This window comes from Camellia sinensis, chromosome 13 (assembly GCF_055761805.1).
Source record: "Camellia sinensis isolate YWXY chromosome 13, ASM5576180v1, whole genome shotgun sequence".
NCBI lineage: Eukaryota > Viridiplantae > Streptophyta > Magnoliopsida > Ericales > Theaceae > Camellia > Camellia sinensis.
Window position 1 is genome coordinate 15,946,321 of NC_138973.1, and position 15,269 is coordinate 15,961,589.

The following is a 15,269-nucleotide window of genomic DNA, read 5'->3' on the forward strand; positions in this document are numbered from 1 at the left end:
GTGTGTTGCTCTGGTTCATTTGTGTTGTCTAGGGTTTTCGTTTATGTTTTAATTCCCTGTTCCCTCCCATATCCTCTGTTTTTTGTTTCTTTTGTGCATCTTTTCTAGATTTTGTGCATATTGTCACTGTGTTGTGATAGTGTTCTAGTTTTGGTTTGTTATTTTGATTTGTTTTTTGGGGGTTGTAATTGGTTATTGGGTTTTACCTGTTGGATTTGGGTTTTATTGGTGGTGGTCTTGCCTTTGTGTCTGTCAGTATTGTCTGTCATGGCCAAGTCTTTCAAATGCCATAAAACCACCGTGTCACGTCCCTCGTTTAATACAGCCAAATTCCAATCCCGAGAAAAATCCATCCTATATCGGGACTTTAATATTTCTTGGACAGTTCACTTAGAACGGAATGTCCAACCTAGTGCCTTTGAGTCTATTCTGATCCGGTCTCTTTTTTATGCTTTAAGGGGTGACTAGGTCCTTCTTTTCTCCGGTCCACAAAACCTCAGTTGGGTCCGAGAGTTCTACCGTAATATACACTCCATTTGTAAGGAGATAGCCCCATCTTTTCACAAATGGGTTCGCGATAAAGCCCTGGTCATTGATGCTTAGGTCATTAGGAGGTTTCTTAATCTTTCGGAAGTCTGAAATTGTCACTACCCATTTCTCGCCACCTGCAACATTGCGGATTTTGACCAGGTTGCCACTAAATCATGTGGCACTCCCCAGACTTGGATCGTCGGGGCACTCATTCAGCAAAATTAGCTTCTTCCCCGTTTCCGCCTCCTAAATCTCATCGTTTGTGCCAACATCCATGTTACCACACACTTCTCTCACATTACCCAAAATTAGGGTTATATGTCATATTGTATCAACCATCGCCTTCCCATCGACCTATCTAAAATGACCGTGTCCAAAATGATTGGTATGTTTAAGGGTCGCAAGTCTTTGGGCCTCCCATATGGGTGTTTGCTAAATCAGTTTCTTACATCTCTTGGTGTCCCTACCTTTGAAGATGACGAGTTTGCCTCTCCCATTAGACCTGTCACCAAACTAACCATCTCACAAAGTCAAGCCCATGCCAAGGGGGGTTCGTCTAGAATTGGGGTTTCTATTACAGGTGATGATCCACTCGCCAAGGAGGCCGCATTTGATACGGCTGATGCTGGTGCACTCGAGATGCATCTTCGCTCTTTCTGTGGTCAGCTGCAACAGTTAGAGTAGTCTGTCAGACATCACCTTGATCAGATGGATGCCCGGCTGGATGCCTTTGATGACTGCCTCACCCAGCAGTCCTCCATGCTTGCCCAAATCATTTCTCTGTTACCTATGCAACCGCAGCCTCCACTGTCTGCTTAGTGATGTTTTCTCTTCTTCTTTATTGGACAGTTTATTAGACAATTTTTAGCCTGTTTTTGGATAGTTTTCTGTTGCCCCTGTTTTTGTTACTTTTGTCTCTCCCCAATCAAAAAGGGGCGTAGTTAGTTAGTGAAATATTAGATATTAAGACATTATTTGATAGTATATGTTGGGATATTGGATATTGGTTTGGACTACACAATTGAGTTTTTGGGATATTGGCTTAGATTTGGGTTTTCATTCTTTTAGTTTATTATGTTGATTTGACATGTTCTTTATTTAATCAATTGTTGCCTGGTACTCTTTTTTCTTTTTTTTTTTTCAGGGTGTGTTGTGTTGCATCAACAGGATTGGTTATGCCTAGTTACATAGTTTTTGTGTTTGATTGTTTGTTTGGTCTAATGTGTGTGTTTTCTAGGAATGTTGTTAGAATGTTTTGTCTGGGAATTGACAAAGGAGGAGATTGTTAGGTCCCTTAGTCTTGTTAATTCCGCGAATAAATATAACTTATCGAGTTGTAATTGATCCTAGTGTTTTGTTTTGCTCACTCGAGTGAACGAGCCTTGGTTAGAACGAAGAAAAGTTGCTCCCAAAAGTTTCTTTGTTTGCAAAAATACTAGGAAGGTTTATTATGCGCTCGAGCGAAGGAAGCTTGGCTCAAGTGAAGGAACTTGTGGAAAGCACACGTATCAATGTTGTCGCTCGAGCGAGAAATCATGCACTCGAGTGACCTTCGCGGCCCCTGTTTTCTATAAATATCTGTTTCAGTCCGTTTTTAGGTTTACAGCTTCCAGATATTCTTTGAGTGTTCTAGGGTTTTCTTCTGGGGCTATTTTGCTAATTTTCTTTGATGTTTGATTGAGTATTATACTCATGGTCTGACTAGTATACATCAAAGAGTTGTTTGATTATTCGACTTCAAGAGTGTTCTTCTTCAGTGGAATCCAGAGATTTAAGCGTGGAGTATTCGAAGGAGTTTGATGTTGTGCGCTGTCGTTGATTTGAAAATGGATGTTGTGGATTCAACATCGATCTGATCAATTCTAAGACGAAGGTTGCTGTGAAAGAGATACAGATTGTTGAAGACAAATTGGCAGCGTTTGTGTAATTTGTTTGGTAATTTTGTACTCTATCTTCCTTTCATAGCGGATTGATTTGTGGCGTTTTGCTTGTGGTTTTTTTAATCACAATTGGAGGTGCTCCAATTGTGGTTCTTCCACGTAAAAATTGTTTGTGTCGATTTATTATTTTTTGAAACAACAATCTAAATCACTTTCGTATATGCTAGATGATTTAGATTGTTAGTTTTAATTGTTTGGGAATTGGTCCAATTAAATCTTGATGTAATCACGAATCACTTAATTTTTTCACATACCTTTAATAAAACTAAAAAATAGCAATAATATAGATAAAACTTTACTGCTATTTCAATATATTGACTAAATTTAGGCAAACATTGCATGATTATTTTCAAACCAAAATCAAACAACAAACACAACCAAAAAAATAAAAGGAAAAAATATATCGAACTCCAGATGCATACAAGAGCGATTAGACTCGAGTTTGTGAAGTTCTCTTTGAATAGCAACATTAACTCTTTAGGCAATTCAAAGGTCAGTAAAAAAATAAACAGTAATAATAATGACAAAAAAAAAAAAAACTCTATCCTTAGTATCTATGTACATTCACTTAGGCTATAAAAATTAGAATTTAATATATGAACCTTGCTATTCTCCAAAACAAATTTGGATTTTGTTTGTGTCACCAAATCAAACTTAGCTTTAGCAGCGTGTAACTTATTAATCACTAGGTTCTTCACTGCATCATCCTGAAATTCCAAAGACAAATGAAACAATGAAAGTCCATAATAGCCAAAAGGATCATGAAATGATATGTCTATACCACATTTTCTAAAATGATATAGCTCTCAACACTATACTTCCTTGCAAGTTAAGTTCAATAAGTGAGAACGACTTACCTTGTTCATAAGATTTTTATTTATATTTTTGAATGGGGGGACTACTACTCAAAATCAAGCAATTGTTTAGGATTAAATGCAGTTATGGCAGTTTATTAGCTTAAAACAGGAAAGCACTATCAATTTAGATATTTTTTTTCTTCATGATAATTCCAGGTCAGCTATCATACTATTTAGATGGTTGTCATGTTTTCCCATCAAAATAAAATCACCATTGAAACAGCATGCAGCAGTAACAGATCAGAAGAAAATTTTCATAAATACCATCTAACATTAAGAAAAACTTCTTTGTTAATTACACATCATACCTTCAGCCTCACCTATTTGTTCACCAGTTTTATCCTTGATCTGTATGAATTAAAATCAGTAACGTTACAAGAATTTTTGTTTGGAAGTAAAGAGTTAAATATATTTTTTTTTTATATAAATAAGAAAACTTTATTAAAAAAGCATCTAAGCGATGCAAAGAGTTAAATATAATGTGAGAAAGTTAGATAAACAAAATTATTCGAGACCTCTATCCAATGGGAACTAACTGGGTGTACCATTTTTTTAAAATAGAAAAAACAAAATGGATCAAAAGGCTTTTCACTTTTATTAGTTTCAGTGTCATGCCCCTGATTTGATTAAAATACACACAAAAATTATTGAGGCAATTAGAAAGAAGTTTCAATATACAACATTGCATTTACAATTATCGGTGACTAGTCATTGAGTATATTTGGCTCAGTAACAATATTATGGTGTGCTAAGGATCTTCCAGAATATGCTCAGTGATGGATAAAAAAATTGGACAAAAAAGACAAGAAAAAAAGAATCACAGAAAGAGAAGTAATGGATTGATATGAATATATAATGAATTTACCTTGTTGAAATGTTCATATTGACGGTTACCCAGGCTAAAGACACCATATGTAAGTTGTTGAAGCCAGGCCCCCCTTTTATTTTCTTGAAAACATTACCAATACCTCTTCATGCAAATTTCTAAAAACAATGTACTACTAAAGTTAGTTCAACAGTGACAAAACTATCCACCTCAGTAAACCATTTGTATAATCTTGTAGCATTATCAGTTGGCTCTCCATCTCCATAACTACAGTGACCAACTCAAATGTAGATTAAATAAGCGCCTTACCTCCACAAGGTTCAATTTCTTAAAAAAATGTCATGCATTTCCAAATCAGAAAATTTACAAAGCTATCTTACATTGCCAACATGAAAAATACCGAAGTCTCTTTCTTTAGTTTTTGTTCATATTGATCATCATCAGCAGCATAATCATCCTAACTCAAGAGGGGGGAGGGGAAGTGATATCAAATAATCTAGAATTAGAAAATCCTCTTGAAAGATCAAATGAGTAGTAAATCCTTTGCAAGTTTAGTTTTTGGATCAAACATGGTTTTCTGAGGATAATCACAATAGTCTTAATTGATGGACAAGAAATGTAAACCTAAGGATAAAAGAATAGCAAACCTGCATAAGAATTGATGTAGAAATCTGAGGTCTGATTCCAAGTTGGAAAAGGGAAAGCTTAACTTTAGCCGTGAAGTCTCCAAGTTCATCTAAAAATAGAATGCATAAAAAATCTTTTTCAAGAACAAAATGGGAAAAGGAAACCTTGGTTAGCACAATAATAACCAAATAAAAATTTGTTTACAGATATCCCTATTTCACCAAAACTTCACCAATATCCCTATTTCATCTCTTCCAAAACCTGGTGTAGTTCATAGGCATTATGTGATGCATTAGAATTTTGATAAAACAAATGTCAAACATGAATTCTTGAGTTGTTGCAAAACAGAGAAAAAAATCTAGTCTCACAGTAAACTTATTGGAGGGCCAATGAGTTTATTGTTCCACTTAGTGCAACTAAGCCTAGAAGCTACAGTTTAAAAATTCAACAACAGCCCCAAACAGTGAGCTGGATTCTAATTTTGACAGACAGTGCCACACCCTGAACTAGGTTAAAGTTGAATCTAAATATTTAACCATTTTAAGATTTTCCCAAAAACAAAATAAAATTAATAAAATAAGAAAATTAAATATACATGGTTTTACATTGTAATTAATAATGGTTATGCATTTTAGAGTTAGATTAGATGAATAACAAATCTAAGAACAGTTGACCAGTCACAACAAAAGTCAAAAGCTTACACGTACCAGCTGAAACTGAGCCATGTGATGTACTACTGGTACATGATGTGGTAGGCAGACTGCCTGGTGGATGCCATGATACCGGTGAATCGAGTATGACTCTCATCTTAAGTGTGGCATGAGTCTCATTTGAACTAGAATTATTAGAGCTCGATTGCTCACTCTCACTAGGAGAACTCTCAGAACTAGAACTCATAGATAATCTCTAATGAAACTACAAACATAAAACCAACTTTTTTTTTATGTAGTACATATACACATACAAAATATCATGTTTTCAGTCCTACATAAGCAACCTATGTTCGGCCATAACTGAAATCAAAACTCGTGGAAGCTTCTAGCATTTCAATAATCTATTTGATATTTGAAAGTACATTAATGAAGTGATTCAACTCAAATTCAAACTCAACTACATAACCAATGATTTCAATACTACGAAGAGGAATGGAGGGAGAGAGAGAGAGAGAGAGGGCAAAACAAATATGTCACCATGATAAAGAATGGCAACAATGAAGTTAGTTTCCTGATTATTCGTTAGAAAGAGAAACTATTCTAGTCACATAAATTCCGCCAAGGAAATGCAACTAACTGAGAACATGGATCCATATATTCTTGTCTTGTTCTAGAAAAGTTGATTCACTAAAAAAAATGGACAATGTATTTTGAGATAACCAATGCATACTCCATAAAAAAATAAATTTTGAAGGTAATACATTGAACGTAATTGTTCGTGAAGGGCTTATCAGATCATCACTTATGGATAACAATCTCATTCACTTGAAGTCACCTGCTTTTTTGGTTGCTCATATAGTCATACCATAGATCAGGCTTCAGGAGTCGTATGAAAAAACAGGGAAGGAAACACCTCTTTGTGTCAGCTAGGCTTTCCCACCAACCCACCACCACCAGAACCCCACCCCTAAGAGAGAGAGAGAGGTTTGACAAATTGAGCATGTTATTAGAAGGAGGAAAAAAAAAGTTTTGGCACAGTCCAATTGTGGAGAAAAAATGAAGAACAATGTCAAAAACCAAAAAAAAAAAAAAAAAAACACATAAATCTTGAGAGGCTGCCTTTTGTATCTAAGAAATAGATATAAACTATTTTTGTTGTTTTTATTTTGTTTTTTGAAGTATATATATAATTTCAAATCTTAACTCATAGTATCTATCTTTTGTAAATTGGTTTTCACCAATAAAGTTTGAATCCTTTGCTGATCAAAAAATATAAAGCAAATTCAAAATTCATAAAATCTCATAGTCTATTTTGAAGTTTGCTACCAAAGCCTGTGAAGAATTGGAAAAATACCTGTAAACGGTTCTTCCTTAGTACCCTGATCTCAGAATGCTAAGGTGCTTCAGTACCGCCAATTGAGAAAGATGAAATGAAAAGAAACAAAAAAGAGATTGAGAAAGTGCGAGAGTGATGACACTAAATGAAAGAAAGAAAGAAAAATGAAATTTGATAGACTATCAAAAGCAACAATGATCTTACAAATACAATAATCTTAAAAATGAAATTTGATAGACTGGCAAAAGCAACAATAATCTTACAAATAATTTGATAGACTGAGAAAATCTATATATATATATATATATTATTCTTAAAAAAAAAATTGACTACAAGAAGTTTCATGTCTTCTTAACTTTCAACCCAAACATAGGTGAATTATAAAGCAACCAAATGCCAAAAAGAAGTCTCCTTTATGCTCAAAATTAAGTACCAAATCCAACTGAAGACAATAAGATGCTTAAAATTTTAATTATTTTCTACCTTGTCTCGACAAATAGGCACAGGATTGTCAAAATATAGGTATAAAACCTCAAAAAGTCAAGCAATGCAAAGACTTCTGGAGTTCTAGGGCCAACTTGCTACAAGTGTAACAAACAAATTATCCCACAACTTTCCTCAAATTGAACAGAAATCTCAGTTTCATTTTAAACCAACAAAAGAAATTTGATAGTTTCAACAATACGCACAAATAAATTTTCCTAGCTCATTCACACCGATAGAATATAAAAGTCTACAATAGATACTAGAATCTCACACTCATACAGAAAACAAACAGAACGAGTAGAAACATAAAGGCTATATTTTGGTGGAGTAATGCGACTTCTATCTATATGATCAAAGTCATTTTACTGCAATCATATTATGTAAATGTTTTCAAGACATTTGAAAACTTGGGAGAGAATGATGGAGAGGTGTGAAGCTAGCTACATATAATAGTAGTGCAGTTGGAGTGGTCCTTGTGGACAAGAGATGTAGAGGAAGAAATCATTCCTACTTGCAGGTGAGGTGTAGAGGTACTATTGTTATGTTAACTAGTTAGTTTTGCAAGCAATAAACAAGAATCCAGTGTTTTCTAATCTTTGCCATTGTTATTTTGATATAAGCAGAGAACTAGGAATTGGGATTGTTGCATGCAGTCCTCTGGTTTGCACGCATCATACTTGCATTTTTTTATTTCCACAGTGAATTTATGTTTGTAGCATTATGCTTAAAAACTATTGCTTAACATCATGTTTCCTATTTTGATCACATAGTTAAATCAAAACTAAATAAAAAATTTCAGCATCCTTCTTTTTTTTCTTTTTTTTTTTTTTGTGATGTAAGGTAAATGTGTAGAAGCATAATCTATAACAATAAGATCACTACAACTCTTCTATAATTCTATTGATTATTAAAAAAGCTAAAAAAAATTAAATAAAAAGGGTAAGGTTTTAAAAATTTTACACCTATGATTAATAATTTTTTAGAAGATAAAGCTATATATATATATATATATATATAAAACCTAAAAAATAAAGTGTATAGCATAGATTTGACCCACATCAGAGTTTGGGATGTAGTCGACTGAACATCAAAGTTTAGGATGTAGTCTACTGAATTTCTTCCTTCTGACATTGCTCTTTCTAATTTGTAGGCCATTTGGGCTTCCTTTATTCAATATTAGTTGTGGAACAAGCATGAATGATAATAGCCATGTTAAACAAGCCTGAAGGATATGACAAGATTGTTTCAAATCAAATATCAAAACCGTTCACAGGATTTCACAAGATTGATTTCAACAACCAAATTGACATTGCATCATCAGTTCAGCTTGAGAGACAAAGAGAGAGAGAGAGTGTGTGTGTGTGTGTGTAGAGCTCACATATCTGAATCGCTAACATGAACTTTGATTTCGATTTCGAGAGAGAACTTTGAAATGGTTGAATCACCGATCTAAAATGATCTGAACTTCGATTTCAAGAGAGAACTTCGAACTTCGAAATGATCTAAATCACTGATTTGAAATGATCTAAACTTCAATTTCGAGAGAGAACTTCTAACTTCGAAATGATCTAAATCATCGATCTGTTTCCCTGAGACTGATCTAAATTTATGAATCTATGAATCTAATTAGGGTTTAGACAGCACACAGAGAGAGAGATAGAGAGAGATGAGCTCACCGATCTGAATCGATTTTGAGATAAACTTCGATTTTGAGATAGTGGAGCTCTGATGAACTTCGATTTTGAGACAGTGGAGTTCGAAATGGCTCTGAGATATTAATGGGGTTTAGACTGCAGAGAGAAAGAGATAGAGCGCTCGAGATTTGGACATTCAAAATAAGTGTGAAAAGAGCGAGAGAGGGAGCGTATGAGAAATAAACCATTTGCAAGCGTTTATAAACGTCTTCTATTCATGAAATGGCGCCGTTTTACTTAAAGAAAAATGCGACGTTTATGAAACGTCGTTAAATATTATGAACAGTGGCATTTTAAAAAACGCTGTTAAAAATACACCACTACAACCCATATTTCATGTAGTGAAAGTTAGTGGGTAATTATAGCTTTGGATGATGGTCAAGGAAACTCAATGAGACTAATCACAAAAACATACACTTATTTTTGAAGGCTAATGCCATCACTGATGTCCTCCTCCTACAAGAAGTTGAGCTACTCTAATTGTTCTTTACCAGACTATTCTTTTTATATAAATAGTGGTAGGTTCAAAATTTAAAAATAATAATAATAATAAATTTTGAAAATTATATATATATATATATATATAAACAAGGATACCTATGAAAGATACGGGGAAAATTATCTATTTTTTATAATTAAAAAAAAATTATCCATAAGAGTAGAATAAATAAATAATTAAAGTCAATTTGATGGATACCTTTTGGGAAGAGGGTTAAAAGTTGACTTATTGTCCTTTTTTTTTTGACTTTTTGACCCCTTTTTTTTGTGATAGAGGAAGTGGGTTAAAAATTAAGAAGTGACTTTTAACCTACTTCTCAAAATAGGCTTAAATACAAATAAACAATTTATTTTGGGAACAAATAATGACAATTGTAATAATTTCTCTCAACTAGGAAATACAAAGATTAACAAACAATCTAATTACTGCAATACTAAGATTCTAGAATGATTTACAGAAAATATAATAAAAAGGTTAAAATTAAACCCTGTTAGATTTTTATTATTAGCAATCCCGTTTGACAAAACTCGTTTCAATTGTAATTTTATTCGTTCTTTTATTTTAGTGAGGCTATGAGTTTTTAGATGTGAATCTAACCCGAATTGTGCCTATGCAGAGGAGTTTGTGATCTTAATCCTATCATGTTTGCCACTTTGCTGACTATGTCGGGAAAGCAAAATAGCAATCGAAGTTGTTTTACCGCTCGAGCAGATATCATGACCTTTCAGAAGTTTCACTTGCCTGCACAAGTATTGGGAGTTATATTTTTATGCTCGAGCATAGGTCTGTGCTCTAAAACACACGTTTTAGTCAGCCTGCTCAAGCGTTCATTCGTATGCTCGAGCAAAGATCACGATTCTGACTATTATAAATCTACGTTTCAGTCTGTTTTTAGGGTACAGTTTCCAGATCTTCTTCTTAGATATTAGGGTTTTTATTTGGAACCTCTTTGCTTGTTTCATTTGATATCTATGAGAGTTTAATCATGAATTGAGTGGATTATATCAAAGGTGTGTGGGTGAAAATCTGACCACACTGCCCGTTTAGTGATCAGCTGGAGAGCACAAGCAGAATAGATGGCTAAAGTAACCTGAAACAGAAAGAAAAAGCTCCGGCGGTGGTTCTTCCACCCGGGGGCACTCCGACGATCAAGTCAGTATATCTCTCAAAGATAATCAAGTACTAAATTGAATACTCAAAGTATAAGTTACATACCTTAGACCCACGGGGGTGCCTCTCTTTTATAATATACTCAATCCAAGTCCCACTAGAAGTATGACTTCTATGAATTCTAGTTCACTGTTTACTCTGGACTCTTTTAAGTGATACAGATAAACTCCTTGAAAGTTTTATCCTTATCTTAATTCAGTCCCCTTTGTGCCTTAGGACTCTTGCCCCATATCTCGGATTCCGATATCTTCGGAGATGACCTCGGCTTCTCCGAAATTACCTCGGCTTAACTACCAGGGCACGTGGCACCTCCGCTGACACGTCGGCGTCACCATGCCACGTGTTGGTATACAGAAAATATATCCCCACAACTGCCCCCTAGGTTCTATTACCTCGGCATTCTGAGGTGATGGAACCTATTCCGAAATTTTATCGCTTCTTTCCTGAGTAATGGCTCAAAAACTATTTTGCCAAGTTTATCTACTTTCAGCCGACGTGTTCTCTTCGGAGAACAAGGCTTTGATCGTATTCTCCCATGCGCATGAGCTGTCATGCATCTCTAACTGTTTCTCTTACGTGTCTCGTCTTTATTGGAGCGTGTTAGTGACGCGCCTGAAGCTGTCTGTTCATTTCGTCTGCGCCGTCTGACGCGTGCGTTACCCTAGGCGTAATGATTGCCCTAATTTTGCCGCCGTTTCATATTTTTGACAAAACTTTCCTTTTGCCTCTTATCTTTTCTTCACTTTTTCATTCCGTCTTCTTGTTTTTTCTCTCTGAAAAGCTCATTCTTCTTCGAATCTGCCATTGCCTCATTCTTTCTTCTGGAACTGCTCTTAATCCCTCATTCTTGCAAAAGCCCTCTTTGCTGTTGCAATCAATTTCTGAGTTCGGTGAGCACAGCTTTGGCTTCATTTGTCCTGGTAAGATCTTCTTCTTTAATTTTTCCATTCTCTTTATGTGCTTTTGTCTGTCTGTTGCCGTTACTGATCTTGTTCGAGGTCTTGGATTTATTTGTATCTTGAATTTGTGGCTTTTACCTTGAACTTCTATGCTTTTTCATCATTCTCTTTGCCGCTATCCTTGATTTTTTCTGTATTTCTATTGTTTCTGAGAACTATACCTCTGTTCTTGAATCTGAAACTTCATCTTTGTTTTCTCTTTTTTGTATCTGCCCCAGATCTGTGCCCTCGATTTTTATCTTCATACCTTATAGATTTGGGATTTGTCTATAGAACCCTTAATCTTTAGGGAAACCTGAAAAACGCCCATCTTCTGAAACATATTCCTCTTAGTTTAATCCAACATAATGGGTATGTGGAGGCATAGGGTAAATACCCCGACAAAACTTGAATACTTTAGGCAAGAATTCTCGATCCCAGCCGACGTTCATCTTAAATTGGCTGGGGATAATGATACCATCGTGCCCACAGATCATACAATGCCTTTTCCAATAGTTGCTTTTACCGAATGTGGACTTCGGCTTCCACTCGATCCCCTTTTTCGTCAAGTTCTCCATTTCTATAAGCTGAACCCTATGCAACTTACTATCAATTCCTATAGGGTAATTAACGGTATTATTGCCTTAGCTAGGCAAGAAAACCTTAGAATCACCCTAGCCGACCTTCAATATTGTTATACCATGTGCCCTCTCGATCTGAAGGATAGGGGTTTTGTCTATTACCTTAAGCCGAGATCCACTCAGTACAAAATTATAGCCGACCTCCCAGACTCCAACAAGGGGGCTGGAGATGATTTTCTCATTGCTTCTGGAAATTGGGAATTTGGCCCAGATGAAGATGTCCACCTCTACCCTCTTCCTCGAACACTTACAGAGGGCAAGAGTAAGAGCCCTGAGTCAACACTTAGTTGTTTTTATTTAAGATTTTAATATTTTATTTCTGACGCCCGTTTCTTTGCAGATCTTCATCAGCCACCGAAAAATTTTCGCCAATCCTTCTTCCCAGGAACAGATCTGAAAACACTTCTTGGCCTCCCAATCCATAAACGAAAAGCCCCAGTATTACTAAACTTCATCCCTACATACAAATCCACCTTACCCGACGTCCCAAGAAAAAGGAAAAAGAGCCTTTCTCCACCTACAGCCACAACCTTAACTGCTTCTACATCCCGAACAAATCAAGAATCCACATCTGACCCAGCCGATCTTCCCTCAACTTCGGCCCCCTACTTAATACCAATTCCTGAACGTAAACGCCGAAGAAAGCTTGTAAAAACAGCCGAAATGGTTCGTCCAAGGCCTGTCGTCCAAGATCTTCTCGCCGACATTCCAACTGACGCCGAAGCCGCACCAACGCAAACAATGCTTCCACCCAAACCGAAGAGGGTAAAAAAGGCTCAGCCTAAGGCCAAGGCTACAGATGCCGAGGCTGAGGATGCTCTGCCGATTTCGAAGCTAGCTGAAAGCAAAAAATCAGCCTCTACTTCAACCAAAAGGTCTGCTGAGGGCCAACCCTCAGGGTCTACACAAACAAAGAGGCCAAGGTCATCGTCTGCGACGACCTCGGCTTCGAAGAATTCCGACGTCCCCTGGGCCCCTGATCTATCCCTGGAGGATAGGCCTATCATGGCTAGTGAAAGTGCTGATGATATCAACGTTGCTGTCGCCCTTAGCACCGCTCTTCTTCTACCAAATGACTTGGAGCGAAATGCCAAGTTCAGTGAGTATGAAAATTACGCTCTGATGCTCCAACACTCTGCTCAAGTAAGTATTTCTGTCTGTACTTGTGATTCTTCCTTCCGTTCTTCACTGAGAGTACTGTCTCACATTTCTGTTCTTTTTGCAGGCCATTCAGCATGCCCACTCATTTTCCATGCAAGCCTTTGAAAATCGTCAAAGGTTGGTTGATATGAAGAGGGAAGCATCTTCTATGAAGAGAGAGATCAGGTCTCTTGAAGCAAAAATGAAAAAATTGGAGGATCAAGCCGAGGCTGCAACTAAGGTTCAAACTCTAGCTCTTGAGAAGGCCGAAGCTGCTGAGGCCGTTAGAAAGGTTGCTGAGGCCGAGAAAAGAGAGGCCGAGGTTCAGAAGGCCCAAACGGAGAAAGAACTACAGCAAGCCTTGGCCACCAAAGAGGCCGAAATCAAGGAGGCCGATGAAAAGGCCTATGCTCAAGGTATGGCCGACGTCGCAGAAGACTACAAGCTTCAAGTCAGGCAGGCATGCAACAGGGGATTTTCCCTTAGTTGGATGTCCTTGATAAAGAAGCTTGACCTTCCTGCTGACTCGCCATTGCGTCAGGCCGACGCTATTCCGTTACCATATCCTCCACCTCCTCCTGAAGGTGAATCAGAGTCTGAGGCTGAGGCCGTGGAGGAAGATGAAGAAAAAGATGATGGCGAGGCCTTGGTGAGAAAACCCAAGAATGCTGCCGAAGTCAAGTCCCCTCCTCCTGCTGAGCTGGTTATGGACTTAACTCAAGATGAGGGGGGTGATGATGCTGAGGAAGTGCCCAGGGAGTCTGTTCAAGGGTATCTATCATCTGACCTCCTTCTGACTGAAAGAAGTCTTGACACAACATTGGCAGAGATAGATGCCGAGATACAAGCAGAGAAAGTGGCCGAGGAGATTCCACCTGAATCGTCCGAGGTCCCCGTTCCTGCAGTGGCTGATACTGAAGAATCTTGAAAATGTTTTTTGTACTTTTTTCCTTCTTTTTTCTGTACTTTGCACTTTGTACTTTCTGGGTAATGCAAAACTCTTTCTTTTGGCCGACGTGGTTTCTTCAACATGTAACTGTAACAGTTCTTTCTTTTGGATGTTTTGATCTTGCGATATTCTGTTGACTGCTTAATCTTTTGCATGTTGCTTCCTTTGTGCAATCTTCTCGGGGTTATATACCTCGGGTATAACCATGAGACTTTTACTTCGGCAAGATACTGTCCTGCAATCTTTTCATAGATTTCAACAAGTATTTAAATGGTAATCTTAGTCCTACCTACTTGTAAATTGCTATAAATTTTAACAAGTAATGAACAATATACTTAGCCTTTATTTTAACCTGTAACTTACTGTATACCTCGGCGGGTGATCATATGTCGGCTTAACATAAACTTGTAAATGGCTACAAATTTCAACAAGTGTTAAGCATCTTCCCTTGGGTTTAAACAACCCACATATTGCTATGAGAACTTTAAGTAATAACCTCGGCCTATCTTCAACTTGTAAATTGCTACAAATTTCAACAAGTGAAGATAAGGAATCAGCTTAATTCCAACTTGTAAATTGCTACAAATTTCAACAAGTGGATTAAGGAATAACATCGGCTTAATTTCAACTTGTAAATTGCTACAAATTTCAACAAGTGAAGATAAGGAATCAGCTTAATTCCAACTTGTAAATTGCTACAAATTTCAACAAGTGGATTAAGGAATAACATCGGCTTAACTTTAACTTGTAAATTGCTACAAATTTCAACAAGTGAAGATAAGGAATCAGCTTAATTCCAACTTGTAAATTGCTACAAATTTCAACAAGTGGATTAAGGAACAACATCAGCTTAGCTTTGAGTTTGATATGTCTTCAAAAACATCCGTGCATAACTTTATCAATCGATCATGTTGAAAGGATTCTGAAAAGACTTTATTGATAACATCGGCTAAACAATGATGTTTTTCTAATGATAGAAAAA